Source organism: Hippopotamus amphibius, chromosome 3, assembly GCF_030028045.1.
Source record: "Hippopotamus amphibius kiboko isolate mHipAmp2 chromosome 3, mHipAmp2.hap2, whole genome shotgun sequence".
NCBI classification, from domain to species: domain Eukaryota; kingdom Metazoa; phylum Chordata; class Mammalia; order Artiodactyla; family Hippopotamidae; genus Hippopotamus; species Hippopotamus amphibius.
In genome coordinates this window covers 17,382,194-17,409,901 of record NC_080188.1, presented here as the reverse complement: position 1 = coordinate 17,409,901, position 27,708 = coordinate 17,382,194, and the positions used below count along the sequence as shown (strand labels likewise).

General features: G+C 42.9%; 1 protein-coding gene across 3 annotated transcripts in view; it reads right to left on the bottom strand.

The window, feature by feature from the left end:
* C3H4orf19 (chromosome 3 C4orf19 homolog) overlaps positions 1-23,958 on the bottom strand; it is an 83,911-nt gene extending 59,953 nt beyond the window's left edge. The window contains exon 1 of one of the 3 annotated variants that reach the window (XM_057730114.1): positions 23,846-23,958. The gene's annotated coding sequence lies outside the window, so the exon portion shown is untranslated. Of the gene's footprint in view, positions 1-409; positions 432-23,845 lie in introns of those variants that run through there. The other 2 variants (XM_057730115.1, XM_057730117.1) reach the window with 2 other exon arrangements.
* Positions 23,959-27,708: the final 3,750 nt, after the last annotated feature.

The following is a 27,708-nucleotide window of genomic DNA, read 5'->3' as shown; positions in this document are numbered from 1 at the left end:
GAATATAGAATACAGAATAGCACGTAAAATAATAAAATGTTCACTCGTTGGGTGGGTTTTTATGAATTGCTGATTCAATACATCCATATTGTTTTGGCCATCTGACTACTCTGCCAGTCTGATGGTGTGGGATGAGTGACTGCCTTGCTTTTACATGCACAGAGTGGTTTTTGTTTTTTAAGATAGAATGATCTATCAACATAACCTTCTTGGCCATTCTCCCAGGATAAGAAACAGAGAACAGTTGAATGGCTTGCTTTCCGAGCAGAGAGAGAAGTATGAATTTGAACTTTAGTCCCCATGCATCTCATACACTTCTGCCCCCCACTGTGCACTTATGAGACCTGGCTACAGGGGTGCTGGGCTACAGACTGGCTGGTATAGTGGAACGGAGCAGACCAGTTCTCACCTGGCTTAGGTGCTCTGCTGCTCCAAGGTGAAATGCTGGTCTCGTCAGGTAAGAAGAAAAATCCAGAAGCATTCTCCCTCCTCCGCTAACATTTCCATCTTTGATGACTTGGGCATGCGGTTGATAAGAGGGATAGAGTTTGTTGCACTTTTCTTACCCTTTATTGGTATTTTATAGGATTACTAATAAGAAATCTAAGTAACGAAAATCTTGTCCCAGCACGTATTGTGACTTCTCCATGGAGAGTGCTGATGACAGACGACCCCTCACAACACAGGACCACCAGACCTCGGATGTGGTACAGGCCATGGATGTTCAGTGGTGGCTTCAGCTCTAGCACAAAAGCTTACGCTTCTGGGGTTGTCCTGGGCTAAACTGTATCCCTAACCCACAGCACAGGACCGTTTTTAGACAGAGGGCCTTTAAAGAGGTAATTAAAGTAAAATGAGGTCATTAGGATGGGCCCTAATCCAATCCAACTAGTGTCTTTATTAGAAGAGGAGATTAGGACACACAGACAGCACAGACTGTGGGAGGACCATGTGAAGAGGCAGTAAGGAGAGAGGCCTCAGGAGAAACCAAATCTGCAGACACCCTGACCTTGGACTTCCAGCCTCCAGAATGGTGAGGAATTACATGTCTGTTGTGCTATTTTGTTATGGCAGCCCCAGTGGTCTAATACGGGAGTTGACAAAGGACATGTGAAGAAATTTTGGAACTGTTCAAAGTACAAGAGCCTATTTAGGCTAACTCGGAGTTGTCCGAAGTGCCTTCCCAGGAAGTTAGTAACAGTTACCCAAAAAATGAAAGGGGGATTCTGGGCTCAAGTGAATTTGGGAAATGCTGGATAAGACAGTCAGCCAGGTTTCTTTGCTACAGAACTTCTCAGAGCCTTTAATGCGCTCAGGTGCATATTATGAGTCTGACTCACGTGATCTGTGTGCCATCCTTGACACCTCTTTTCCTCACTTTTCATTTTCAATCCATGACCAGTTCCTGATGACTTTATGTTTTCCATATTTCTTGAACTAGTTCACTTCTATCTGAACCCTCATGAAACCTGGGTTGTACCAACATCGCCCGACAATTTCATTTTCTAAATATTTCTAGAGTTAGTTCACTTCTCTCTACTGAACTGCCATCAAAACCTGGACTGAAATACCTGTGTCTCTTCCTTAGTCCACTGCAAGACCTTTCTGACAGGTCTGCCCACACCCACTGGGTGCTCTCCAGGCAGCTACCCACAATACAATCGCAGGAAACTTTCCCAAACACAGGCTGGATTATGCCAGTTCCCTGATTGTAAAGACACTTCAGTAGCGTCCCACTGTTCTCAAAAGGAGAAGACAAATTTCCTATCCATTTCTACAAGGATATTGAACCATCATCCTCCCTGGGCTCCATCCTTACAGGTTTTCTTCTAGTCCCACATGGTTCTGCCTCCAGCCACCACAGGGCCTTTGCTCATGCCATCTCTTCTCTCTGGTTAACATCATGATCTTCCTCAGGGAAGCTTTCTCTTACTTCCCTCCTTGGGTCAAAACCCTCTACCATTGACTCACATTGCGCTTGTTGCTACTGAAATTTTACATGCATGTGATTATTTGGTTGATACCTGAATCTTTCTCTTCTGTGCTGTAAACTCTGAGTTTGTAGAACATCTTTTGTGAAATACTCAGTTAAATTATTGATAGGTTTGGGGAGGACACCTCTGAAACACACTGTGAAGAATTTCTTTGAAGAAAGACAATGAACAGGGTTCAAGAAGAAAGGTTTTGGGTCCTTAGAATCAGGCAGTTGTTTGCTATAGTTTAACATCTTTTGAAATAAACAACACATCTGAAAAGTTGAATATGGAAAAAATATGATATTGGGTCTAAGTTCTGGAGGTATATGTGGATGTTTAAGAAAAAAAACTTTTGATTTTGAAAATTTTCAAACCTACAGAAGACTTGGAAGGCTAGCACAAGGATCAGCCGTATACTTTCAAGCAATCTGTTTAATGATTTGATTTTGCTCCGGAGAAGCTGCTCTTTTCTGCTTTACTGTAGTCAGTGTAATTCTGATAGTGCCTTCAGAAAGATATGACTATGTAATTAGATCACAAATGCTTATATCTCAGGAAGACTAGACATGCCTGCTGGCAAATAATTAAGAAATATTTAGGGCACGATCTTAAATAAGGTACTGTGGGAGATAAAATGACGGTTATGGGACATACTTTTTAAAAATTTACAGCCACCTGAGAAAACAAAACACTTTCAAATGAAAGAATAGCCAGCAATAAAAATAACAGGTAAGTGTTGACTGAGGGGGAGGCAGAAAGCACTGAGAGCGGGAAAAGGATAAGACTGTTTATAGTTGTGTTTCTTCACAGAAAAGGATTCCTTACGGAAAGTAGCACATCTTGCTATCAGTTAATTTCCTTGTACTAAAATAACAACTTGGGAAACTAATTTTATAAGGCAAATTGTAAGTAAGTGTGTCTTTCGTGAGCACACACATACACGCAGGGTAAAAGGTCTGATTGCTTATCTGAGCGATATTTACAATTATTTTAGTTCTTTACTAGAAGGCCAAGCCAAAGCTCAGGGAAGTATTTGTTCCTTTAAGGGTCAACCAAGTTGGTGGACTTAAGCCAAATAATTAATCCAGTGTTTTTCCCTGACAAAGAATAGGCTACTATATTCACCTGACGTATTTAGTCAGCCTCACACTAAGACCTGCCCTGGGGAGGGTGTGCCTCCCAGTGAACTGGCCCCTCGGCCTAGAGATCCGGGCAGCATTTGCCTCTTAACCCATTATTTCCAGAGCTCCGCATGCAGGTCTAGAGAAATTAGAACCAGGCAAACAATGAATACGAGCACAACCTGGTACACACGTGGCGGGGAGGGAAGACCACTAACAGCACGGTAAAGTGAGTGGGGATGTGTTTTTAAATTAATACAAGCTGTTCACTGCATTTGGGCACCATCTAACCTATACTAGACTAGAAACTTGCCTTCAGAAAGATGAGATCTTCAGGTTCAAGTGATCATTTTTGAGGAGGTTCTGCCAAAATGCAGTTCACATATGGACTTGGTATGAGAACTTGGTTCTCTAAAACCTCAATTCTAGATCTGATTTTCCAACCTGGAAAGGAGTCAGGAAGGGGTACTGCTCTCAAAGTCACAGCATTACCTGTGTTCTTTAATTTGTGCCTTGAACTCCTACTTATTTGAGTTTTCCCCAATGTATTTATGTTAATTTTACAATCAGGAAAAAAAACAATAGAACTATTAAACAAAGATCACAGCTGAAGATTCTCATTTTCACACATGAGAAAACTGCTGCTGTGGGGGAGGAAGAGTCTCAAAAGCTACCAGCCAGTCCAAGGCCATGGATTTGGGGACACACCTCTGACGGGGTGATTAACAGATGCCTACTGACCTCTTGCCTAAAAACTTTTAAGCCTCAAAGGATAATTAATTAGAAGTCTGTTACTTTACTATTTTTTAACAGTTCTGAGATATAATCCCCATACCTTACCATTCACCCACGTAAAGTATACAATTCAATGGTTTTTAGTATATTAATGGAGTTACACGCAATTAATTTTAGAACATGTTTATCGCCCTCGGAAGAAATCCTGTATCTTTAAGGCAACAATTCCTGATTCCCCATCCTACTCAGCACCAGGCAATCACCAATATACTTTCTGCGTATTTGTCTATTCTGGGCCTTTCATATCAATGGAATCATACAATATGTGGACTTTTACGTCTGCTTTCCTTCACTGAGCGTGGTATTTTCAAGGTTTACCCATGTTGTAGCATGTATCAATACGTCGTTCCTTTCTATGGCCATACGATAGTGTAATGTATGGATGTATCACATTTTATTTGTCTACCCATCAGTCAGTGGGCACTTTCTGGCTATCATGAATCATGCTGCTATGAAATCTGTACACACATTTTTGTGTGGACATATTTGTGTTTTCATTTTTCTTGGGTTTATACCTGGGAGCATATTGCCGGGTAGTACAGTAGTTCTATGTTTAAACTTTTAACAAACCGCCCAACGGTTTTCCAAAGTGGGATGCACCATTTTACATTCCCACCGGCAGTGCAAGAGGGTTCCAATTTCTCCACATGCATGCCAACACCTGGCATGGCCCATCTTCTTGATACTAGCCATTTCCGTGGGTAGCTATCCTGAAGTGCTACCCTTCATTACTTTTAATGTGTTTTTCAAGAACTGTTTTCTGTCTGATTACAGAAGTCATGCAAGTTAACACCGAAAATTTCTTCACGTTTGCATCAATTTGATTCCCAGCTTCTAGGAATCAATCCTGTCTATGTATCAGCACAATTATTATCCCTGTTTTACGAAGAAGTGGAGGCTCACAGAGCTTAAGAAGCTCTAGAGCTGGGATTTGGACCCAGGTGTGTCTACAAGCTTATGCTTTTCACCAAGGTTTTAATCTGTTTCAGTAGCTACTATGTGCACATATAACCCCACAGCGATCAAGTGGTATTGGAAGTAACTAAACTTTGTGAATTTAAAACTCCTAGTGATGATGAGTATGCTGCTGAAGGGACATGGCTTTTGCATTATAGCAACAGGTGACACGTTATCTGTTGAGAGATTAAGGAACAGAGAAGTGACTTCCGTGACCACAGAGCAATTTAAAGGAATACCTGAAACTAAGCAGTCCCACGTCACCTTGGGTAAATTACTGCCTTTATCACCCCCCACCCACGCCCTGGAAAAAGGAGAACATGAATTGTCCTAGGGCTGTGGTGATAAATAGCACTGAAACACGTGCTAAATGTATTTACCTTTCGGTCTGTGCACTTGAGAGACCGAGGCCAGGTACTCTTGAGTCATTGCATCCTCTGAATGAGGCCAGAGAGGTGATTCAGTCTTGCAATTATTTTCCACCTTATATAAAGTAGTTCCTTTTTTCTTTTTCAACTCCTTGTAATTGAGGAAAAAAGATTTTGCAGATTGGCCACAATCACAAGCAATTCCGGAAATTAAAATTCCTCAGGCTGTAGTTAAACATTATCGGTAAAAAGTTCCTGCTCACTGCAACCTGTTTCTAGAAACGTATTCATGGCACGACATATATAATGATTATATCTTTATCGAGGCTCCTTCCAATTTTTTAATTTATACATGCGACTCAATTAAATAGAAGAGCTCAGGGAGTCGATCTTCTAAATAACGAATTCATAAACATTGCTAAAGGTGGCAAATTTTTACACATAATTTTCTGTAAAGAAACTGGACAGAATTTCCTCCAACTTCAAGAATCTTAATTTAAAAAAAAAAAAGCACACTAGTTTTGGACGGGACAGAGTTAATTCGGGAATGAGAAATAGAGACCAGAGTGCTAATTATTTTTGAAATGTTTATTTTGAGCAAGGGATCTTTGTTATCATGATCTTTAATGTGCACTTGGCAGCCTGCATTAAAGTGGCTTATTCTCCAGGGGGTGAGGGGTGGGGCCACGGGTGGGGTGGATGTGGATGAGATAGCAGTTCCAGCTTTACCACTCATTAATTTTGTACTAGGGTTGAAGCACGCAGTGGGGAAAAAGAGCACTGTTTCTATGAACTATATAAAGGAGAGGGAAGGAGGAAATGTGAGAAGGATGATTTCTCAATTTTATTTCTTAAAAGGCACTCTTGTGGCTGCATTTCCTCCTAAACCCAATGTTTTGTGTCCAGTTGGACTGAGACACATCCTTCTTGGTCGGGCAGTACATGGAAAGATCAAGAAGGAGTTTTCCTAAAGCAGCAGAAGGTCAGGCCACAAAGCTGGGAGAACTGCTTCTGCTGATGTATCTTCAATAAGTGACAGGATTGATCTTTGAAATCATTACATTTGGGTGTTTTGCTCTAAAAATGTAAAGCAAGTTCTTTCACAAGGAAGTGAAAAAAAAAATGGACTAAATGATTTTAAACTAATTTCTTAGTTTCTAAGTATCACTTGAGCGTCATCAGTAACATCACCGCACAAAAATCAGTTTGAGGAAATCGAGCCTGATGTGAAAGCAGCGACTCTGAGGTGAGGGGGGTAACACTGAGGATGCAGTCTGCTGGCTAAGAGGGCGCGTTCGAGACTCACACAAACCTTGACTGAGTCCCAGCTCTGTCCCTTACGAGCTCTGACATCTTGAACAGCTTGCCTAACCTCTCTGAGCCCACCCCTTTAAGTGAGATGATGTGTATAAACCTCTTGGAGTGCCCGGCACGCAGCAGGTGCTCAAGACATGTTAGCTATTCCTGCTCTCCTGACAGAGATCTTAAGGAACACCCACATGATACGGGGTCTTTCCCATCCACGCATCCTCAAACAGGTATTTGTGCCACCCCATATTTTATTTGGTCTTTGTATTCACAGATGGAGTTTCTGAGTGCCTACTGTTGTCGGGGAGTGGGCACCGAGGAGTCAGGGATGCGTCAGCCACGATCGCGGTCCTTGATCGTGAGGGGAAGGGAAATCAGATGGTGTGTCATCCGCCAAGACAGAAACACAAGAGGGAGAGCAAATCAGTGAGGGTGGAGGTGGGAGTGGGGCAGTGGTGCACCCAGGCTGGTCAGATGGGTTAAGTTTAAAGGGGCCTGGGGGTGCGCCCGTAGGTCTGCCCTGCAGGCGGCTGTTTTCAGTGGATCCCTAGCTGTGGGGAGAGCAGGGCTGGAGGGATGCATTTGGTGCCCTGTGCAGGTGGGGTGCTCGGAGGGGAACGCACACTCTGACACTGCCCGAGGCTGGTCTGGCTCCCGAGGAGCCACGGGGTGTGGAGGGAGCCCGGAGCACACCCACGCTCGGGGGTGGGAGATGGCCACAGGGCTTTCCGGGTGTCCCCTAGGGCCCCAAAAGACATCCTGCGAGGCTGCTTAGATTTTTTAAATTAATGTGTAAGTCATTAAAATGACAAACCCGAAAAAGTAATTTTCTCCGAAGTTGGGATCAACCATAAATCTTACATTCTATTTAAAATTCTCTACACTTTGTCAGTCCTTTTAAGAGTGATGTAATACACTGGGTTTTCTTTTTTAAGTTATTGCAGTTTTCTGACCAGTAAACAAACCCTTCCCTAGTACTTCAGTCATTTTATAAAACCAATAAACTCACAAATAAGGTGGATCTCTGTTTCTCTTAAACGTTTCAATTGAGTATAAAACAGTGAAATTATCTTAAAAGTTTCAACTTACAGATCCAAGGTCTAAATCAATCATTCAATGATATATTTTAAACTGGAATCACAAGGATACTCATGTTAATTAACAAATTATCTTAAACATTGTGAATGTTGCACGTATTTACAGTATTAGAGACAGATTTCCCCACAAATTTATCTAAAAATATAAATACTTTGGGTTTTATTTAGCCCATCACATTTGTCTTTGATTCTATACCTTCCCAGAGTTAAAATACTATTTTGTAAGGAAATAATTTGTTTTAACATGGGACCCAGACCTGATAATGGGTACTGTCGTCTCACTTCTGTCCCCAAGATTCCAATTACTAGTCACCTAATTCTCAAGACCTCTTTGGGGACTTCCTTGGTGGCGCAGTGGTTAAGAATCCCAATGCAGGGGGCACGGGTTTAAGCCCTGCTCTGGGAAGATCCCACATGCCACAGAGCAACTAAGCCTGTGTGCCACAACTACTGAGCCTGCGTGCCATGACTACTGAAGCCTGCGCACCTAGAGCCTGTGCTCCACAACAAGAGAAGCCACTGCAATGAGAAGCCTGTGCGCCGCAACTAGAGAAAGCCCACATGCAGCCAATAAATTAAAGTAAATAAATTTATTAAAAAAAGAAAAAAGACCTCTTTGATTCTTTCATCTCCCACACAGGCTGCCTTGCCAACTGACCCAAATCAATGAATCTAGTCACTGTTTCATCCTACTCTGAATTCTCTGTACCCTCATCCCTGATGACAGTCATCACTCACAGGTGTGCACAGGACCTGCAAACAGATTCTGCATCAACATCCAGATGATGGTGGCAGACGAAGAGGGACTGGTCACAGAAGGAGAAGAAGAACCAGCGGGGAGAAATGTGTAATAGCATAACAGAAGTCAAATGAAAGAGAGAATTTCCATAAGGAAGGCATCATCAATACCAGTAGTTTGAAATGCAGCAGGGAAGTTTATAAGGCAAGGGGATGAAATGGGACCATTAGATTTGTCATACATTTAAATTTAAGGTTCAAATTTCATCAGTGACATGTTCATGTCATGATGTGCATAGAAAACAGAGCAAAATATGAAGAGTGAGCTAGAAGTGAGAAGTTAGGAATTGCATTTAAAGGTAGTAACAACTCAGAATTCTCTAAGACCTTTTCATTTAACTTAGCATTTTAATAAGGGAAACAGAGAGAAAGGGGGAGAGAGAGGGACAGAGGGATGGAGGGGTCGCTAAAAAGTGGAAGAATGAGGCTCAAAGGAAGAGATAATTTGTTCTATATTTTATTTTAATTAAAAAAAAGATTTGAGTGTGTTTCCTGAGGAGAGAGTTGACTCCTTTTTGGGGGGAGGGTTGGAGTACTAAGTCTGAAGATTCAGGACGGATGCTGGATTAATTGCTGAGGCAGTGTGCCAGGTGATCTGGGCTAAAAGGAAAGGATGCCCCATTAAAAGATTGACCTTGAACAGGAAAAGGAACACCTTATCCTCTGAGAATGGAGGGAATGAGGAAAGGATTGATACAGAGGGAGACAGGTATGGGTGGAGGCTGGGCAGGAAGTGGAGGTAGCCCAGCTGAACTGCCTCAATCTGGCCTGCCCTGGCCAGCCTGGCAGGGATTCAGCACACGGTTCCCGGGAACAGAAGGAATCTGGGCTGGGATGATGACAGCTCCAGATATGGCCCAAATGGAGCCATCGGAGGGATTCCCAATAAGCTAGCAGTTCACATGGATCACAGGTCACAGAGGAATCTAGAGGTTTCTATTCAACTCGGATTTCTCAGGTAAAGACAATGAGATCAGAGATAAAGACACGCTCAACAGCAGTTACTGGTGGCTCTCAAACCACAAACTGGGCTTCTTGGCTGATACCTCCCTCCGCCTTTATAAAAACATACACGACTCAATTTTCTCTACCTCTCTCCCTGGCTAACTTTCCCTCATTCTTCTGCTGTGAGCACATCCCTTTCTCTGAAAAGCCTTCCCTGGCCTCTCCCCTTCCCCTAAACCAGTTCCCATAAACACTGTCCCTTTTACTTTTTCTTTGTTGCAACTAGCTGAACAAGTTGAAAATCTAGTTTTATTGACATGCTTATTTAATGTTCCTCTTTCCCAGCAGATATTATAAGCCACATGAGGACAGAGACTATTTGCTCACTTCTGTTTCCTGGTCAGCACATGGCTCAAAGCCTAGCATGGAGTTAGTACTCACTAAATATGATGAATGAATTGATATTCCTATATGGTGTAGGAGTATAGCATTCAAGAATTTTATTTGCAAATTAAAGTTCTGCACTTGTGAAAAAAGTCCACTGTGGGGTGGCAAGAAGGCTAATTGATATTTTTCGTGTAGGTCAGGTATATGGGAAATGCTCAATATACAGTTGTTGAGTGAACAAGAATTTCTGCACTACTGGAATCTTCATTCCCTTAAGAAAAACAACAATATACCTTGCCTCCAAGGCACTGAAAATAAAGACACTACCTAAGCATTAAAAAAAAAAATTATTTAAACAAGTAAATTAAGATTTTCCAATGTTATTTATCAGAGTTCATCAGTACTTTGTTAATAACCAATTTATGATGAAAATACTGACCACATAATTAAGGAAGCTTCTGGGATAATATGTAACTAGAAAACTCAACATTTAATTCCTAAAGTTTCACACTTTTGTAGTGTCTCAGAGACATCTTCTGATACTAAATGAATCTGAACTTATTGATTTTTAGGACAGAAATTCATGCATTTGCAAACACTTAAAAATCATAGTCACGACCAGTGAATTGCCTACCACCTTTCTCAGGAAAGTCATGAACACATGTGTGAAGATTAGTACCATACAGTAGGCAAATATTTTTCCATGTCCCACCCAAAGCAAACAAATGAAAATAGAAACTTCAAGGGCAACTGTAAAATATCTCTAAATTTAAAGACACAGCATCCTTTTCTCCTTTGGCTTTCCTCTATACTTTTATCAGAAATAAGTAGTCCTTAATCAGTTGTAATCGAGAAATTCTAGCAGGAAAACATTTCTGCTCTTTTGATTGTGAGGTAGTTAATTTTTGTCTCACATTTCTTTACTTTCAAAACTTTATAAAGCAAAAGAAAAGAAAAACATGGAAAGCACTCAAATGTTTGTTCATTATGGATATTAGAAGACATTAGTGATTCTACCTGGCCTGGCCTTTAATTATACCTACAGACCCTTAGATTCTAATTCTTTCCCCATGGAACTTTTAATTTCCCAGAGAGCCTATTATCCCTGTTAATAATTAAAACGTTTCAGTGTTTAGGCGTACACAGTGTCATAGTGTTGTCATAAAAATACCTTGTCATAGTCATTTGGGCAAGTTATAGGGAACACAGAATAAAAATGCTTTGTCGTAGTAGTCATTTGGGCAAGTTAAGGGGAATATGAATTCTTGAGTTTTCAGGAAAGACTGACTTCAAATAGTCTATCTTGTTGTCCATCCAAAGTGTTCTGCATTTTACTAGAAGATTCAGTAACTGTATCTCCTACCAAAATTACTACCTGTCAGATGGATGATGGCTTGGACTGGCCATAGCTGAACAATGAGAAATATAACTTTTTCCAGATATTTCTGAAGGCACACACACAGGCCAGAGTTGGGTTATGATTGCTAATAATACCTCTAGGGCTCCGCTATCCTGTCATCTTGGAATTTTCTGACGCTTAAGATCTGTTGAGTTCGCTCACATTCCTTCCTGTTCTATGTGCAATGAAGGTCTGTGGAAGGTTATACATTCCCTCCTTGCCTATACTCTCAGCCTCTGCAAGTACTCCTAGTATTCAGGAAGCTAAATTTCTACCTTTGTGAAAAGCAAAATGTGAGCCTACTGGAAGGCAGACATATAGTTGACCAAGGGGAAATAATTATTAGTACTTTAAATTTATCCTTTCTTTCATTACATCAAAGTTTGCTTAATACAATTTAAAGGTACATTACAGTTGTGACTCAACTATTTTTGGTTTTCCCCAATTTTAAGATAAAATGTACAAATGCATCACATGGAACCTTAAATACTTAAAGCATTGTGAACCCACACAAGATTAACAATAGGAGAAAGAAAAAGTGATTTGAAGGCGTTTAAAACTAAGCTCTATATAAACGTGTGTGTGTGTGTGTAGAGTCTAAAAAAATACAACAGATGGTAACTTAAAAAATGGCAACGTTTACGATACGGAAAATGCTGAGTTGAAATAAATTAATAAAACACTGGAAACAAGCTCACCGAATTTGCAAAGTGGGAGCAGAATAGTTTTCAAAAGATAGCGGCCCATTTAGGTGATGAACACCAGGTGCCAAGTGTAGTTCAGTATAAACAAAAGTATTCTGATTAGCTTCAGGGGAGAAGGAGAAAAGAACCAGGTACCAAAGATGGGAACGCCAAACAGCCCTTCACAGACTGGGGCATGTGGCTTCCTAATGGCCCCTGGGTAACTCCTGGTCTAAGGACAAGGTAGACCTCTATCCTCCTTACTGTCAGTGAACTGCCATCTACACGTGTCCGGTTCTTCGGGCCACTGCCGTGTGAGAGGGAACAACCTGCAGCACTGCTCTGGGCCCACAATCAGCTGCATTTCTCTAAGATAAGGAACAGTCCCCAAAACACACTCTGTGAAAAGGGGCTATTAGAGTTGTAGGAAGCGAGCGTTCTGAAGACAGCTGTGAGAAATCATCACTACCTTATCAACAAATTCAAAGCATCCTTCAAGAACCATGCCACTTCCTTTAGGAAGTTCAGGATATCGGTGTATTGTTGACCCTCACTTAAATCCAAGGTCCATTTCCCCAGCATAACCAATGCGGCAGTGGAGTTCTGGAAACTTGGACTTATTCTTAATGTGTGTGGGGGTGCGGGGTGGGGGAGTAGGGAATCGGGGGTGGACAGCTTGCCCTGTGTTGAGTGCAAGCTGAGTGTGGGAGTCTTTCTCCTGCCCTAATTTGTCCGGCTTCTAGGATCTGAAGTTTCCTCCATCGATTGCTTTAATGAGTGTTTTACAGTCTGTTGAGCATGAGGCTGAACACTCCCTGAGTCTGAGCACATCGTTTATGGCAGGAGACAGATTTATTCACTGGACCATCCATAAAGGCCAAGGTATTCACAGATACAGTGAGTGCTGGAGGAGACTTCACTTGCTTTAGCGTAAAGAATTCCAGACTCTCAGTTATCACAATCCCTGGGTTCTAGTCTTGGCCCTGTGATTAGTTTAGGGTTATATGACTTCAGCTAAGCTATTAACCTCTCTGCGCCTCAATTCCCTTAGCTGTGAAATGGAGCTGTTGAACTAAATGACCCGTAAGGCCTTTTTGAATCTAACATTCCAGAGTGACTGTGGACTGTGTATTCAAAAGAGAGTAAACATGCTGGGACAGAATGATCAGGAGTTTTCATGAGAGAAGGGTGGTTTGCTCATTTTCTGCAAAATCTGATTTGCAAATGGCCCTGGTACTCTCTGCCTCACAGATACCCACTGCTAGAAATTTTTTCTTCTGGATATAAGTGCCAATTATAATCATTACTAATTGTATTAAAATGGAACAATAAAAGCATGTTTCTTTATCCAGACTGTATTCTGGATATCTTTCCACTATGTTGCCACGTATATATATATCTCATTTTTTTCATCAGTGCAGAGTACTGCATTGTATCTATAAAGTGTACTTCATTTAACTAACGTATACTGACAACAGATACACTGTTTTTCTTTTCGATCACAAACAACACTGCAACAAAATTCCTCTGTATACCCTGTACGAAAATTTAATCTTGACGCCTCCTCCCTTACTTTCCACTTTCAATCCATCACCAGCTCCTGGTGATTTCACCTAATATCTCAGGAACCCAGCCACTTCTCTCCATTGAATCACCTCCACTTTATTCAAGTGCAGATTCAAGAACATCTCTTGCAACAGCCCCTTATTTGGTCTCCTCTTTCCCCATGTCTTCCTTCCAATTTCCCAACCTGCAGCCAGAGATTCACATCTTCTTATTTCCCAGTTTATGATCTTCAATAGCTTCTCTCTGTTCCTGAGATAAGGACCACTGCCCCAAAATTGTTCTATTGACTATAATGCACTTTAAGATACATCAGCGTAGACAGTCTGGAATTTATGAGTGTGTGTTTCATCTGCACTCTAAGATGTAGATTAAGTTAGTTACCCCAGTCAGGAATACACACTTCAGAGATGGTTAGTAAAAATGTTATCAGAAGGCTCTAATCCAGAGGTAGTCTCTAATGGTAAGTTAGCTTCCTTATCTCCAATCAACAAAAAGGACTTGATTAATTAGCAAACAAATGTTAGCAGTTATTTTTCCTTGGTGAAATCAGTTTTGTATTGGATGTGTGGACTAGCTAGAAAAACTGTCGCGGCATCCCCACTCTTGTACCAAATGCTGCACGGTAGTGATCCAGTACCCGTGCCCTTCCTAGTGGTTCCCACTACGTGCTTGTGAAAAATGCCTTGTCTAGCTCTTGTTGCTTAATTAAACCCTTAGGTTAGCTGAACCCTGCCTTGAGAGGAGTCCCATTTGCCTCTAATGACCTTCCCATGAAAGATCTAGTTGGAGAAACGAAAAGAACAGAACAGGGGACTTCACCAAGCTTACAAAACAAGCTGTGTGACTGTTTCAATTCCTGCTTACTTATCAATGTTACAATGTGAGGCTAGGTTGAGATTGGCTTTGGGACCAAGTGTGAGGCTGTGGGGAAGGAGACATGTACCCTCAGCCACCTCTAAATATTGCAGGTTTCAACAAACACCAAAAAAAATCCTACATAAATAAGAAGGATCAGGTTGGTTGAGGTCAGATTATAGTATGTAGCTTGCAAGACCCCACACAATCTTCCTTCTGTCACCTCTCCTGGCACTCCTTGCACCCAGGACACTTCCGGAAACACTGCCACCCCGGGATGCGTGAGTGTGCAGCGTGCCTTCCCACCCAACGTCTCCCTTTGCTGGGCCAGATCCCTCTCACCCTTGGCAGCTGGGCGGGACAGCCCTTCCTCAGAGAAGCCCTTCTTGCCTCTCAGTCCAGGTCACGCTCCCAGCCTACCCCTCACAGTGCCCAGGGTGTCCCTCCCCACGGTCCCTACGGGAATGGAGGGTGATATGTCCATATGCTGACTGCATTGAGCCCTACGGCACTGTGTCCAGGTCTGTATTAATCACCTTGGTATCCCCACCGCCTGGCACAGCCTCCATGGACATTCGTTCATTAGACAAATAGCATTTAGATTTTAGTCCCCACAGTATCAGAATTAAAAAAAAAAAAAAAAAAAAAGCTTTTTAGGGCACTAGGTTCACGAAGTGGAGTGGGCCTTCCATAATGAAAACACTTTACAATATTTTTTCAAAAAATCCAACTGAACTCACAAAGTGAAGGATGAAGAATATATAAAGTACAGAGGTGAAGCAATGACCTTTTCTTTGAAAGACTATACACACCAACTTAGCTCTGCTGAAAATCCTTCAAGGACAGGAGGACCAAACGAAAGGCACCTTCCTCATCACTTACTTCTGCATATTTCATAGTTTCCTTTCATCTCAACACTTACAGCAGGATCATTTTAGTATGCAAATAAGTTCTGCTTTCTCAAAGGACTCCATTTTTACTTTGTTTCCACGCGTCAAGTCCTTGGCATCCTCCCTACTTCCTAGTAATACAAACATGGAATACATTTCACCCAAACTTCTATACATGCCTGAGGTCTGGGGAGGATTTAAAACTACCCCTGGACATATATTTAAGAAGGCAATTTTATAGTATGGAAAGTTATATCTCTAGTTAGAAGTTACAGGGAAATCCCATAAGTTTAAGTTTGAAGTTTCCTGTTATTTCATGTGGCTTTTATCCAAAGTAAAGATGAGGTGAGCTGGGAGGAGAAATGTGTTGTTTGAACACCTCCCCCACCCTGAGTCTTCCTTGCATTCTGTATCTCATGGCGCTGCTCTGGTCCAAGCCTCTCATTTCACATTCGAGAAAACTGAAGGCCACAGAGGCTGAGAATCAGGTTTATTAAGCATATACTAAGTGCAGACACATGCAGCTTTACAGATGCGGAAACTGAAACCCAGGGAGGATAGAGGAAATATCTGAGGTCCCTTAACAAATGGCAGAGTGGGGACTCAAACCTGACGGGAGTCCAGCCCTCATTCCGGTCTCTTCTGGGAAAGCCAGGCCTGACTCCAAAGGGCTCACATTTTTTCTTCCTCGAGACTCACCCGAGAAGCACCGTTGACCCACTGGCTTAACGATGGAAGAAAGTACAACCCCGCCCTTGGTTTCTTTTAAGGGCTCCCATAAACTAAACAGACGGAAAGCACCTGCAAACAGAATGATTAAAGACATTTAATGGGACCAAACATGCATATGATGTTGCCATCTGTGACGGTGAGGGTGATTCTGACGACTTTGGTGTCTCGCCCAGTCACACCTGCCAGTAAAGCCCTGCAAGGTGCTGGGGTGGCGAATTCTGCAGATTTTGTTTGTTTGCTTATTCTGCTTTTTCTTTGTCTAATTAACTTTTACAGGACAATCGCCGGTCCAGGGCTGTAATTTCAGTAATTTTATTTTCTCTAAAGCTATTTTAGCTTTTTATATTTTACTTTTAGTTTTAATTACATACAGGCCACACTCCTTTTGCCCCATTAAACCTTTGACTGTAGGCAGGGTATTACAGAAACAACCTTCTAGTTCTCTCCATGCCAGTGCGCTGTGACTTTTCCGCACCCTCCTTTGTTTTTGAGCTCCCTCCCCAGAGACACAATTTTGCCTGGGCTTCAGCACCAGGAAACACTTGTCTTTTAGCTTTGAAGAGAAAGTGTTGCATCAGTAATAGAGATGGAACTCATTTTAAGGAAGAGGGATCAGGACTCCATCAGTGGTCTTCTGGGGCTGGACCTCGGCCTACGTTGCAGTGTCTCCCTGAAGCTCGTATCATGTCCACTCCTAGAACACTTGGCTTCCTTCATTAAAACCAAATCCCGGTAAGGATCATAAAACTTGTCCCATCAGGTTCAAAAGAGAATGCACAAAAATTGTACTTTGTAAACTAAATCTTGACTGCCTAGTCAATTAACTCTGTTTTATGATTCTCTTTAGAAATGACGGTAGCAGTAAATGCATTTTGTTCCATGCTACAGAGCCAGCACACCAGGATTCAAACCTAGGTCATCTTGTCTTTGAGCTCTCCCAACTTCCCCACACTGGCAAACACAACAATAGGGAAAGGAATTGCTTTGAAGTAGTTTAGTCAAAGAGTGTGGGACAGGACTGGGGGTTAGAAACAAGGCTTCCAGCCCTAGTTTTGCCTCCGACTTGCGGGGTATTTTTGAACAAGGCCCCGTCTCTCTCCAGGCCTCTGTTTTCTTATCCATAAAATGAGGTGTTTGGCTCAGTGAAGCCCACTTCCAGGTCAGGATTTTATAATCCACAGATACTTTAAAAGCCTTAGCTTAGTCGCGTAAGAAACAGGCTTAAAAATTTATTTAGAAAAATACCAAAATCTTTATCACTCAAAGAATCAAAGGGAAAGGCAGCAAAATAATTCATATCATTTGTATAGGTTGGTTTGCTGCTATTAGAATCAACATATGGATTCAATGAAATAAGAAAATCAGGCAGGGGAGGAAATCAGTTTCTATGAGGCATTTTCAAGTTTCCATGAAATAGTTACTTCGAAATCACCAACATAAACTTTCAAGCATCTTTCTGTTTGACACTATATATGACGGAAAAAAAATAAACCAAAACTTAAAACTGATCAGACTGATAATTTCCTCCAAAGACCAAATACAAAACCTGCAGAGTGCTTCAGTGGATAGAAGATTGGGCTTGGAGTCAATAGACCTGGGTTCAAACTTTGGCTGGGTGACATCGCTAAATCTCAGAGTCCTTAACTGTGAAAGGGACATAATCACTCTACCTATATAAAGGTCACAGGACAGTTGAAGGTCTAATAAACTGAAGAACTATATGAAGAAGTGTTCACTATAACTAATTGCCTGCCAAAGAAATTTTTTTACTACACACACACACACACACACACACACACACACACACACGAAATTCACACGGGCACACTGATTTGGAACTTTAACGTTTGAACTGCCTCTTAGTAAAAGGTGAAAAACTGCCACAATTCAAAGGAATGGGGAAAGCTGCCTGAAAACAAAACAAAAAAACCCAAACCACCATTACCACCAAAAAGTATCTTCTTTTTCAGTAGTAAAGAATGCAAAGATAACGCCCCAACTTAAAGTTTGGGAAGCACAATTCAGAACTTGGCAGTCGAGAACCATCTTCACTTCCTCTTTCTTTCCTTAGAATCCAATGGGCAACGAGTCCCGTGGGACGTGCTTTGAAATACCTCCCAGACTGGACCTTTCTTCTCTACTTCCGCCATCCTTGCCTCAGTCTGAGCCCTCCCCACGGCACGCTTCACAACTGGGTTCACAGCCACCAGGCTCTCCGGCCATCCTCAGTGCTGCCTGATTAGCCTTCCTAAAAAGCAGACTTCCTCAGGATCCACAGGGATTCCATCAGTCTCACCCTATTTCCTTCTACGCCAGAAACACGCCCCTCCTCTAGTCCAGGAATGCCTTCACCTGCCCACAGACTCCAGCCTCAGGGCCTTTGCTCTTGCTGTTCTCTCTGCCTCCCATGCCCTTCCACCAGCCCATCTTATTGCAAATCATTTCCTGCAGGGCCCCTTCAGTGCGGGGCTCTTCAGATTTTACTGCGCGTACGAAGCATCTGAGGATCTTCTTACAACGCAGATTCTGATTCAAGAGATCTGATGTGGGGGCAACTCTGCAATTCTAACCAGCTCCCAGGTGACCATCGTGCTGCTGGTCCATGGACCCCACTTTGAGTAGCAAAACCTATTGGCCCCGTGGGAAAAAAATGGGGAGGGGGTAGTTTTTGGAGATAGACAGACGTGGGTTTGAATGCAGTCTTTATCAGGCAAACATCTTCATCTGTATAGCGGGAATATTACCCATTTTATGTAAGTGACAGGAGCATCTTTGACTATAAATAGGTACTATCCTTTCCAAATCTGTCTTTCCCTTGGCTCCCCTGAGCTCATCAACTTGTCCCCTACTATGCTTCTCTGATAATCCAGTTTCTCTTTACTCTGAATCTTACCTGATTTTATTTCTTTTAGCGCATAAATCAAGAAAAAGGATTCTTAAAGTTAAATTTTGTTCATACAACTCTGAGGTTCTGATACTTAATAATACCATCCTCCCCTGCAGCATCACACAGAGAGGCACAGAGGCAGAGCTGCACCGTGGTTACAGACATGGGCTTCAGATCAGATCTGAGTTCCAGTGCTGGCTGCGTCCCTCACCAGCTGCGTCCTCTGCCTCGTGTGAACGAACACGTCTGGGTTTCAAGTACTTCACCTGTAAAATTCTGCCTTCGTCTCCTGTTATGCGAATAAGGTACGTTCTAGAAAGAGAACTGCCAATACGGCAGATTGCAAAAATGGCCACAGCTCTCCACCCCTCCCTGAATCCATGCCATTCTCTAATGACTCTGCAGTTCCACCCGTCAAAAGGTAGAGTCTGTTTCTTCACAAAGTAGACTGGAGGAGAAGCAACCTGTGTCCATTTCAGCCTAGGCCTCAGGGAGCCTTGCTCCCATGCTCCTGCTCACAGCCACGCTGAGCAGACATGTGACCGAGCCCAGGCCAGCCTGTCCAGTGACGGGAAGCCTGAGGCCCAGCTGCTCCCCAGAGGACTCGGCCAACAGTCCGCCAACACCCAGAGGCAGAGCCACCTTGGTGACCAGAGACACATAAGGGAGCGTGGACAAGACCAGTAGGTTCACCAGGTCCAGACTGCTGATCCACAGTCATAAACTAAATAAATGGTGGTTGTGTTAAGCCATTATGTTTTGGAGTGGTTTGTTGTATAGCAATAGATAACTGATACTGTGTATACGTAAGTAATTTTTCCATAAATAGTGGTTATTACAATATTTTGAGAAAAAGGTACAATAGCAACAGATAATGAATTTCCCATACCATTAAAATTTCTACTTTTTGGTCAGCAGTAGAAAGATGGCTGAACTGGAAACTGGGACTCACAGATTCTGGTCCAAGTAGCTTTTCCAGTTGGCAGCCATATAACCTTGGAGACATCATTTACCCTCTTTGAGCCTCTGTTTCCTTTTCTGTAAATTAAGGTGGTTAGACCAAATGACTTTTAAGGTTTTTTCTAGCTCTAAAAAGGATTAAGGATCCATTTTTCCAAGAGGCAATAGTTATTTCCTTGCTAACAGATAGTTCTGAACCCAACTTTTCTTTTCTCGTAGACTTAGGATTTAATCACAAGACACCCCTCCCTGTATTGTCTTCACTGTTCAGCAGATGGTTATGACTACGTACCACACTTATTCTAATAGCCATGCTCTGAATCTAGAAGGTGGACCTCCTTACTGTGGACCAGGAACCCAGATAGCCAAGCTCATTAGGAATCAAAAGATGAATAATGCCATGTAAGTTCTAGTGAGAATTGAAGTCATGTGGCTCTTAACTCTCTGTAGGTGCAGGTGGACTTCTTTCACTCATTTCTAGGTTGAAATAAAGATTCTGGAGAACTGAAGTTGTGCAGGGTGATCACCAAACAAGGAGGAGACTGTTTTACAGCCATAAAGTACAAATCAAATTTGCATTTATTGCACATAAATGACCCAAGATACACAGTCAATTATCAAATGGGGGGGCGGGGAGAAAGATTTAACACCAAAATTTAAAAAGTTTCAAAATTCTCGTGTAGAGATTGACTCTGGAATTAATAAACAAGTAAACTGCAAATATATCCAAATACATTTATATTAAAAAGCTAAATATGTGGCAGTGACTAGGGTGGCTTTTCCTCTTTCACGGGCATTCAGTGCCTCTCACATACCACTAGTACATGCTCTAACAGTGCCCTCTGCAAATATAATTGTTTTCCATGTGACATACAGCAGGCCATATTGTGGCCAACTCAAGGGGAAAAAAAAGAAAAAACAACAAAAAAAAACTGTCCTACTGCCCACTTCCATTACTGTTACACAATGGGAAGTCAGGGTATTTCTATTTCTGGGAGGAATTAAGCTAAATCAGAGAATGCATGTACAATATGAGGGCAACAGCTTAACTTTGCCTTCAGATATATATATAGACACAGTTAAGTCTGCATAAAGAAGCACCAGGCTGTTGAAAGTGTGAAAAAAAATAGGCTCACTCTTTAAGAAAAACTTTTTTCTGTGGTAGAAACAAACTATGTGGGGCCTTAGGGTACCTACAGTCAACAGGCACAGCACTGTCTGTAATGAAACAAGTCTTCTGGTTATCTACCTGGAACACATGTATTTTGAAATGACATGTAAATTAACTTCAGAGACTTGAGTCACCTAATATTTTCTTTGAGTTAATATCTTAAATACTTTTCCCTAAGTGTCTTTCGAATCAATTCAGTTCTCTCTCTCCTCTCGTGGGGATTTTCTCAGCAGCTGCTTTGCTTGTATCTTACCCATTTCATTCTCCTCACTGCAGCCCTAGTGAACTTTTTAAAATACAGATTAGCTCTGCTTGAAATCCTCCAATGGCTTCCCTGAAGGCTGTAAGACTCCCAAAGGAAAGGACTGCGTCCCTAGCACCTGGTGGAGTGTCTACAAACCCTGGCCAGGTCAGGGTTTCATTTCATTTTAGAGAGCTACTTGTACACGGAATAGAACAAAGTTCACTGCTTGTGGTAAAATTTGAGACATGATATTTCTTCTGCCTTATGCTAATACTACTGATATTTACTGCAGCTCAGCAGAGTCTTTTCTAAGATGCTTGACGACAGAGTCAGTATTTTGAGGTTTTTTTTTGTCTCTGTTTGAAGGATACATATTCTCCTGATGGGTGTGTTGTAAGCATGCTTTAGGGTTAGGGTCATTTTGGTGATATATGGTCCTTTTGAAGATTCCAATCCCATCGGGACCATGACATTCTCATGTGAGAAGGGTGAGAGTGGGTAAAAGATTTCCTTTTCATTTTATTTTCTTACATAGCATTCAGGTGATATCAGGGTGACCTGTCTGACCTGCGGATGGGTGAGGGCTCACTTAGGTCTGTACTTTCCCCTAGGATAAGCCTACCAGTTCCTCTTTCCTAGGTATCTAGGAAGTCTATTTGCAACCAATACTCAATCTAATGCCGGAAGAAAGAACAAACGAAAGAAAGAAAGAAAGAAAATAATAGGCAGGAGCTAGGTACTATTTTACCAAGAGCCAAAAAAGAGCCCAAGGTTCTGGGTTATTGAAAAAATTGCGGAACTAGGGGAATTTGAAACAGTTCAGGTGGAGGAAACCCACTGATCAAGAGGTTGGTATTCAATTATTTGGAAACTTGAGTCCATTCCTGGAAGCACAGTCAATGGGCTCTCAGGGCACCAAGAGCTGGGAAGGTCCCAGAGCAAGGAGGGCAGTACCTGCTCTGCCCCGGGGGCTGACACTGGATTCTGGCCGGAGCTTAGCCAGGTTATGTTTCCAGGCTCAGACAGGGACTGGGTGGAAAGTCAAGGGGATTGTTCCATTCCAGGCTAATGAACATGTTTAGCTGATATGCAAGTTATTGTTTTGTTTTAAATTCCAGATATACAAAAGCTCTTAGAACATAGCTAAGATTGGCTGCCTTGATCTTCAGGTGTCATTACATATCTAAATCTTGAGAACCTTTGAGGACCAGGCCCTGAGGCCAGATGCCATGAGATAGGAGCTTATCACATACTTGCTGAATCAAAGAACAGGATCAGGATGGACACAGAGTGAGCGAAGAGACAGAAGCCGAACCCTGCCTTCTTCTACCAGTTTCTGCTCCATTGGCCTCTGTGATCAAGGCAGCTTTCTATAACTGACTCTTTTACAATTTAGAGAAATACAAATAACCCCAGAACTCTACTTTCAGAGCTTTGTTACTGTCTCAGTGATCTGCCTCATGACTGTTAGAATGTTCTACAGACCTGGGTGCTTAGCCTTAACATGTCTCCTTCTCAAAAGAGTGTTAACTGGAGGATTCAATGTGAGAATAAGTGCAAATACAGAATTTATTGTCTTTAAAAGCACGAACCACTTTCCACTTCTTTCTCATTCAACTCTCAAATGTTTCTTAAATAGCTTGTTTACAATCACCCAGGAACATTCACAAGCCATGGTGAGAAATGCCATCGGTTATCCTCTCTCATGGTGACAGGAAGAAAATAAACACCTTATTCTTCAATGATTTGAACCACCTCATGGAACACTTCCTCTAAATTCACTGGGCAAACATCTATACCACAATGGAAAATAAAATGTACTAAATTACTAAAGGGAGTTTTTGTCTTGTTTCTAAGGTTAATTACAGTGTTTGAGAAAAAAAAAAAAAAACATTGATTTTTGTCTTTTATCATTGGAAAATGTGTTCAGTGGTGGTTTGTGAAAATCTCACCTCATCCGGACTGCCAAGGTCACTGAGACCCAAGTCATCGACCTGGGAGATACTTGCCGGATTATGAAATATTCAGCAAACAGCGTGTGACCATTTAACCGCATGCACCTGGGACCCTCCTTCCACACGCGCTGCTTCCTAGCACTGCGTCCTCTCCCCTCCACCCCGTCTCACCGCCACCCAGGGCGCCAGCACCCCGAAGGGGGCACATCCTGGGACCCAAGGGCATTTCAGAGAAACAGCGGCCGTCACCTTCCATTTCCGTTTTTACTGAACAACACTCAGATGCTTAAACATGGGGGAAGGAGGGGGGACTCAGACATAAGGGGGAAATCGTTTGCAGTTTTCCCAGTTCAAGTTCTCCGGCACTATTGAAAGTTCATTAATGAGATATTGAAAAACAAGAGCGTTTCATGCACCAGTCAGCTGCCAAGCTTTGCCAACTGTCTTGGTCTTTAGTTTGGGGGAGTTTGCACACGTCCCCCCACCTCCCCCCATCCTGGATTTCGCCTCTTTCAGAGCCTGTGCGGAATGACCTGACTTCCCCGAAGCGACCACACTGAGAGCCGCCTCACCCCCATCCCCCACTTTTCTTTTTTCTTTTTTTTCCCCCACGGCAGAAGGAAATAAAGAAATAAAAATGCCCCGTGCGGGAAGCCGGGGACCTCACGCCCCAAAGCCGAGCTCCCTGGGAGTCAGGCGCCCGTGCTGCCCGCGGCGGGGCCCGGCGCGCGGGGCGGGAGGCGGTCCCTACCTGGGGCCGGGCGGCGGCGGCGGCGGCGGCGGGGTCGCGGCGCCCATGGCTTCGCCGGCCTCGGGCGGCCGCGCCGGGAGACGCCGGCGGCTCAGCGCCGCCCGGACCCGCCGCGCTCGCAGCGGCCGCCCCGGCGCCGTCATTGGGCCGGCGCGTCACGTGGCCCGGCCGGCGGGCGAGCCTCCCCGGGCCCGCGTAACCCTTTCCCCGCGCCGCCCGCGCCGCGCGGGGGCCCCCGGAGCGCCACGGCCGAGCCCCCCGAGCCCGGGCTGGCGGGCGCGGCGCGGCCGAGCAGAAGACCCCGGAGCTCGGCCTCTGATCGCCGACACCCAGGCTGCGTGCCCGCCGCCTGCGCGCGCGGGGAAACTTTTTGGTGCCTACGCTGCCGTCGTGCTGCAGGGAGAAGGGAGCTTCCTAAAGTTCGGGATGTAATTGGGGCGGGGGGGAGACACATGCATGCACTCCCTGGCAAAGAGATCTGTCCCCCCTTCCCCGCCGTGAACTTGCGGTTTTGTTTCCTCCCCAGCTGTGGCGTTAGCCGCTTACACTTGGTGTGTGCGCTTGTCGCCTGCCTTTCCGGGATAGGTGGTCTGGGAAGGAGCGCGGGCGCTACTAGGATGAGAACTCCCAGGGAAGTCGCACAGCCTCGCCTGCACCCTCAAGACCGCGGGGGGAGTTCAACGAAGTCACGCTCCCCCCCTCCCCCTCATCTTCCCTTTGTGTTCCTGGGGTGCTGGAGCCTCGGCTGCCGCACCCCGTCTACCCTCCTGAGCTCCACGCGCGCGCATGTCAGGTGGGTTGCTTTACTCTAAAACAGCACATCAGGGTCGGAGATTCTTTGTACCTGTGCTCCGAAGGGCGTCCGTGTTGGGCTTGACAGGAAAATGTGTGAAGCAACGGCGCCACCTGGCTCGCCCTCGCCTCTCTTTCCCCTTCATTCATTCAGCGAGATAAAACAGGATGCTGGAGATGCAACAGGACAGGATACTGCTGAAAGATGGACACGCTGCCCTGAGTTCTTAATGTGTCCACTCTAGTGATAACAGCGCCATTTACATGACGACGTGTGTCACGCTGTATGTGGGAAAACTCGTTTTTTGAGTCTTTCCGCTTGTGTAGTAGCTGCATGCTTTAAAACGATAGATTTACGGGGGGACGTTTGCATGCTGTTTTACATCACTTTCTGATACAACTCTTTGTCACAATAAAGGACCCTGTTGTCCAGCTTCTAGCCCATGCGTTGGAGATGTCCACTGGTAAGTTTATCACTTGGGTATTTTGACCAAAAAGACTTAGATATTTATCATGGGTTTTAAAGCGTGTTTCCCAGACTAGCAGAATCAGCATCATATGGGGGAGTTTCGTAAAAATGCAGATTCTTGGATCCCACCCCAGACATATGGGTTCAAAAATAGGGGAGCAGAGAGGGTGAAGTAATCTGTGTTTTAACAAATGATGCACCGTCGCCCTGAGTGTGCTCAAGCAGCTGGCTAAATTACCCTCATCTCCTAAAGGCTGGGATTCTATAAAGCCACAGGTGGTGGTGTTATTGGTAACCTCACATGACCAGTTTTACATTATTTGTCGTGTTGATACACTGAAACGGAACCCTCTGATGTGTCTGTACAAAGTGTAATCTGTATTTCATGCAGATCACATGGAATGCCAAATGGAACTCAGAGGGGACCCTCATAAAAAATATGGAAGAAAAACCTATGATTTCCTCATGTATGTGGGAATGAAACACCACGATTCACTTAGTTTTTTAGGTGTATTTATGTTTTCATTGGTGTATAAATTGTTCTCCGTTGATGAGTCATGGAAGCTAAGAAAGCTAATTTGTTTGAGTGGATTTGTCAATATAGTTCTAAATTTGTGTATAGTTCTAAAGAAGAGAAGAGGCAAACTTTTAAAAAGGTTACGGTGTTGGCTTACCTTATAACCAAACAAGCGCCATATTAGCTATTTTAGACTTTTGTGAAAGAGATTACTTGTTAGATTCTTTATCTTTAGCTCAGGTTTCTCCACTGGATGGATTGTGTATTTCCAGTTGCCTGGATGGATGTCTTAGCCTTTAAACCGTCTGGGTCCAACTTTATTATTTCCGTCATTTTCATCTCCTAACCTATTCATTTTACATTTGTACCTCTACTCTCCACTCAATTTCAGTTGGAACTGGAATTAGAGTTTTCCTACTCTTTCATCACCCACCTGTCTCAGTAACATCCTGAAGTCACTGCTCTTAGCAATTTCACTGCCACTGCCCTAAGATCAAGTTCTTATACTTTCTATCTCAGATCTTTGCAATAGTCTCTTTACTGGACTCTCAGCTTACAGTCTCTTTCATCTCTAATCTATCTGACATAGTACTGCCCCAGTTATGCTAAAATACCATTTCGATCAGGCCATTCCCCTTCTCAAAAACTTTTTCATGATTCCCTGTTGGCTACCAAATAAAGTTTAAAATCCCCACATAGCATTTGAAGTCATCCAAGTATACTTTGACTCTCCCTATTTTTGCTCATGCAGCTTCCTCCACCTGAAATGTCTTTCTGACATTCTGACAGCTAAGTCCTACTTATCCTTTAAGCCACTGCTCCCTGTCACCTCCTCTTGGTCATCCTTTTTGATTCCCAATTAGGGTTAATTGCTCCTCTGCAGTGTATCCTCAGCACCTGGCTTTCACTTTTATTAACAACTCTTTTAAAAATCACTGTCTTACATCTAATTTAGTTGCGCCTCCCTTAGATTATAGGATTCTGGAGGGCAGAATTTATTAGTCATTTAAAAATTACATGACTAATTTTTAAATCATCCTAGGCATAGCATGATGCCTCGGACATAGCAAGCACAGTGTTTGTTGTGTTCTTGCTCCTAGGAAGGAAGATATTTAATTAAAAAACAAACTCCATGTATATATATGAAATGCTTTTATGCAAATAATAATGATCCACGCCTCTACGTTTTCTCTGAGAACTGAACTTTGTGTACTACACACAGAACTTGTTTCCTGTTTTCCTATTAACACTGAAACCCTAGAAAGTATAAACTATTTATTAATCTTTGTATTCCTGGCAAAATGCATGTCCAAGTAAATATTTGCTGGATGAATACTTCAACTGTTGCAGTTGTGGTTATACCTGATAATTCTGGGAGTTTGCAAAGACCTCCAGTGATCTTCAGAGCCTAGCCTGGTTTCTAGAAGTCCAATGCGCTATCCATTGCGCTACAGAGCCACCTCTAGCCTGGTTTCTAATCTGCAAATTAGAAAATATCTTCTAGGTCATTATCAGTAAGTGCCTGTGGGATAGTCAGTGCTTTATTTTTATGTGCTTTGAGATATTAACAAAAAAACATTGATGGTGTATTGAAATCCTGTTTAGCGATTCCCTCTGGACCTCCGTTTTTAGGTTTCTTCATCTGTACATTTGGAATATTAACAGTACCTACCTCATATGGTTGTAAAGATTACATGGCTTAGTACATGCAAAGCTCCAAAAAGTGCCTCGTGAACTACTAGTAAGCACTCAGTAAGTATGAACAATTATTATTATTATTACTGAAGCTCTCTAACTACATCTGCCAAAGTTGGGGGAGAAAAACAAACACCACACAAATCTAAGTCGTTTACCTTTTATTCATACAAACAATACATACACAAGACTGTACATTTTTTGAAGACTGCAGTAATTTTCTAGTGTAACAACTCTGTAACAAAATTTAACTAAATGTAACATTTATGAAAATATAAATCTCTGATTGGGTAATTCTTCCCAACAATACAAAGTTTACATAAAAACATTCAATATGAGCTATCCGTTGCAAACAAGTTAGGAAAAATCATTCAAGTCACTTGTTAAATG